The sequence below is a fragment of the Nicotiana tomentosiformis genome, chromosome 3 (genome assembly GCF_000390325.3).
Source record: "Nicotiana tomentosiformis chromosome 3, ASM39032v3, whole genome shotgun sequence".
NCBI lineage: Eukaryota > Viridiplantae > Streptophyta > Magnoliopsida > Solanales > Solanaceae > Nicotiana > Nicotiana tomentosiformis.
The window spans coordinates 104,048,934-104,053,285 of NC_090814.1; the positions used below are offsets into that span (position 1 = coordinate 104,048,934).

Below are 4,352 nucleotides of genomic sequence, written 5' to 3' on the forward strand. Positions count from 1 at the left end.
TGGTATATTTATGGAATTTTTGTTGTATTTGGTAAGTATAAAACTAATCCAACTTATGCACCGGCTATTAATGAAATAATTACAAAATTTAAAAAGTATTTTTTTCCTATTCACCAAGTTTATTTAACTTCTACTATACTTAACCCATCTTTAAAATTAAGAGGTGCAAAGGGACTTGTTCGTAAAATTTATGAGAATTTAGCAATTCAATAAAATGAACAACCATCTCTCGAAGAATGTCAAGCTAACATATATTCTTATGTTAGATCAATGTTTGATAAATATAAATCTATGGAAACAACAGGTGGTGAAACTGCTCCTTCTACTTCTAAATCTAGAGTAGAAGTTCTATGGGAAGATATGGATGATATAACAGGTTTTGATTCCTCTATTGATGATGAACTTGATTCTTATCTTAATCAAGGATTGGAAAGTATTAAAAACGAAGAAGGCAACGAACAACTTTTGGCATGGTGGAGGGAGCGTGGCAAGGCTTTTCCAACACTTTCAATAATGGACCGAGATAACCTTGTTATTCAAGCATCATCAGTAGTATCGGAGAATGTTTTTAGCGCGGCAAGATTTTAAATCGGAGATCATAGACATTCATTAGCGGAAGACAGCCTAGAGATTTCCGTATTATTCAGAAATTAGAATAATTCAGAAAGAAGAAATCTTGATTTTGAAAAATTAACCACTAGGAAAGAAGAAGAATACAATGAGATACTTAGCACTAGGAGCGATGACGACATGGAACTCATGGAACATCAATCAACATTGTCAATTCCAGAACAATGTCCGAGAGAAATTATAGATAAGTTACAACAAAGTTATATAGGAGCTTACAAATATTAGTATGATAATTTGTTATTGGCTACTAAGAGGCCTATTTCAAACAGAACCCTTCCTAGAAGGTGGCTGCGTAGATTAGGTGTTTTTCAAAAGAATTATATTTGTATGTGAGATTTGAAAGTTCTATTAATAAAATAAAAAGCTTTAAGCGTTGAGTTTGTTTTATGAATTGTCTTACACTCTTACTTAGTCACTTAATGGATTAAAATTATATTAAATAAATTATAACTCTATTATATATTTATAATTGCTAGAATATTTTATTACAAGTCTTTTGTTTTAATATTTTATAATTCTTTACTTAGTTTCCTAATTTTCGTTTAATTTTTAAATTTATTAAATAAATCAAAAAACTAGATGTTGCAAACTTTAAAACTTAGTCATTGCTAAAAGAATATCCGTTGTCAAACTCAATGCTTAAATAATTTTTTTTAAAAACGGTACTTAAGGCCCGCGAACCCGTCCCGTCCCGTCTCGTTCTGTCCCATCCCGTTTGTTAGCGGGATGGGATGGGCCTACCGTCCGTCCCGTCTCGTCCCGTCCCATTCCGTTTGTTAGCAGGACGGGATGGACCTACCGTTTCGTCCCGTTTATTCCGTTTGTCTCGTCCCGTCCTGTTAATTTTGTCCCGTCCCGTCCTATCCCGTTGGACAGCCATAGGCATCACTCTGGAAACCTCACCTCGACATCTCACGTGACTCACAAAAATCACTGATAATACACAATCAAGTAGCATTGGGGTCCACACGGTTTGGAGAAACAGAAAGGGGAAAAGGAAAAAAAAAAGTTGCTCATCTCCTCCATTAGGCAAAATTTCCTCCGTCTACATAAAACCTCACTAGTAAAATTATAGTGGGTTGTTATTATTGTTTGTTGTATATAAAACTTCACCAAAATTTCAGTTCTTTACACATACTTTTAACATGGAAACTACTTAATTCCATCACCTTTATTCAACCAATGTTTGGACCACAAATTAACAAAAGTTCCTCCAGTGAACTTTTCTTGACTGCAACACTACCCTTTCTCTATTTTTAAAGCTCCCCCACCACCGTCCTTTATCATTTTCTTTGTCAAAATTATCAGTGAATTAGAAATCAGAAATGGGTTGAATATTAAGGGTAAATTTCGGGCTAGATCTCTGGATTTGAACTCCAACCGAAGTTGCCGTTAGGGTGGGTATTCTTCGAGTGTTATGGTCTGCGGTATCGGTCCAGATTTGAAACGCAATCGAGGTGCTATTGTCAGATTTGGTTTCTAGTTCATCTCTGAGTAACGTTGTTTCTGTATAAAGAGGTTCTTGCTTGATCAAAATCTGGAGAAAACTTTGCTACACAAAAGATTCGGGGACGTTTGGAGATCAATTCACGAAGCAGAGGCATAGCGGAGTAAGAAATTACGCGGTTTCGAGATAAGTATCTTGCCTAACCTTGAGTGGGGGAATTACCCCTTAGGCATCGAGTCTTATGTGCCATTTGTGAAATATGAAAAACCGTGTACGCGAGGTGACGAGTACGTACTCGGGCTTATATGTGCAATTTTATTGGATTAAAGTCTTAGGCATTATTGTGTAATAAATTGGATAATTATTGGCATTTATTAAATCATCTATTTGTCATGCCTCAATCCTTGTTTGTTGAATTTATTTTTATATGACAATTTGATGTGATTGTTACTTGAATATTTATGTAAATTTCGTGAGTTTGTTGATTTGATATTTTCTGGAAATAATTATATTATAAATTTTTCCATCTGTAAATAATTAATGAACTAAGTTTAAACTTAGGCGTTAATATAATTATCAAGAATTTGGATTAATGAAGGCTTTGCCCTATACTGAGTATTTTCTGGCTTTGCCCTATACTGAGTATTTTCTATCTCTGTTGATTGTGCTTGAGATTTTATATACATTGTGTAGAGCCTTATGCTATTTTTGAGAAATTTATTGATTTTACTATATCATTGGAATTGGTTGTGGTTGTTGGACAATTTGTGATAGGAATTGATTGTGTTGTGTTGTCGTGATAATATCCCGTATAAATTGTTGTGTGATTTGAGTTATTATTATGAGTATATAAGAGTGAAATTTTACTGTTGATATTATGTGGGTATAAGGGTGACATTTCACCGTGGTTATGTGTGTTGAGATATTGTCTGGACGGAGCGATAAGGGTGGCTATTATACGGAGCGATAAGGGTGGTTGAAGGAGCTATAAGGGTGATTATTGATATTGTCAGGGCGGAGGGATAAGAGAGGCTATTATAGGAGTGATAATGGTGGCTATATGAGAGATAAGGGTGACCATTGTCAGGGCGGAGGGATAAGAGAGGCTATTATAGGAGTTATAAGGGTGGCTATATGAGAGATAAGGGTGACCATTGTCAGAGCTGATACGTGATGATGTGGAGTTATTGTGTTGGTAATTTTTATGTGACGATGTGGGGTTATTGCGTTGGTAATTTTCATGTGATATTGTGATTTTTCTTGTGTTTATTTTTATATCTTGTGCAATTTGTCTTGTTGTTGGTAAATTGATAATAGTTTGATATATGTTGAAATTGGGAGCCTGTGGTTATTGTCAGACAGATTATGAAATGAAATATGGGCACGAGGTGTCGTGAGTAAATAATGATGATATTAGCACGTGAACTGTTTGTGCAGTTGTGATATGAAATGGGGGCACGAGGTGCCGTGAGTAAATGATGATGATATTAGCACATGAGTTGTCCGTGCGGTTGTGATAGAGAAATTGGCACAATGTGTCGTGAAAATATGAAAGTGGGCTGAGACCCGTATTTTTATGATTTTGAAATAAGGTGTCACATGGTGATTTTTATTCGAAAGATATTTATTTGAAAGAGTTATATTTGAAAGATATTTATTTGAAGGGAGTATATTCGAAATATATTTATTAGAGAGTATTATATCCTGAAGATTATTATTTGAAAAAAATATATAGTCGAAAGATTTATATTTGAAGGACTTGATTAATTGGTTGTACTTGTATTCATTATTTGTTGTGCAATATTTATGGTATTCTTGTTGCCCTGTTATGTATACCACTGATTGATTATTGTTACCATCATTGTTATTTGTTTCATATTATTTTTGTATACTATATTGCACATGTTATTAAACTAGTGAGTGTCTCGACTGTACCTCGTCACTACTCCACTGAGGTTAGTCTTGATACTTACTGGGTACCGACTGTGGTGTACTCATACTATACTTCTGAACATTTTTGTGCAGAGCCAGGTATTGGAGCTATCGGATTCGGACAGAGTTAGAGTATGATCGCAAGGATTCAAGGTAGAGCTGCTTGGTCGTCGCAGTCCCTTGAAGTCTTTTCATTTTATTGTATTGTTAATTATTAATCAAACAGTATTGAGTATTCGATCCTTGAGATCATTTCATGTATTCAGTTAGAGTTCGTGACTCAGTATTACCAGTTTTGGGAGATTGTTTGTAACTATTTCCGGTGTTAGTTTCTATTTTTTTT

At 34.7% G+C, this 4,352-nt stretch overlaps 1 long non-coding RNA gene across 1 annotated transcript; it reads left to right on the plus strand.

The window, feature by feature from the left end:
• Window positions 1–1,863: 1,863 nt before the first annotated feature.
• Window positions 1,864–4,352, plus strand: LOC138907130 (uncharacterized). Its single transcript, XR_011414891.1, has 2 exons — window positions 1,864–2,364; window positions 4,103–4,352. It is a non-coding gene; the product is annotated as an uncharacterized lncRNA (long non-coding RNA).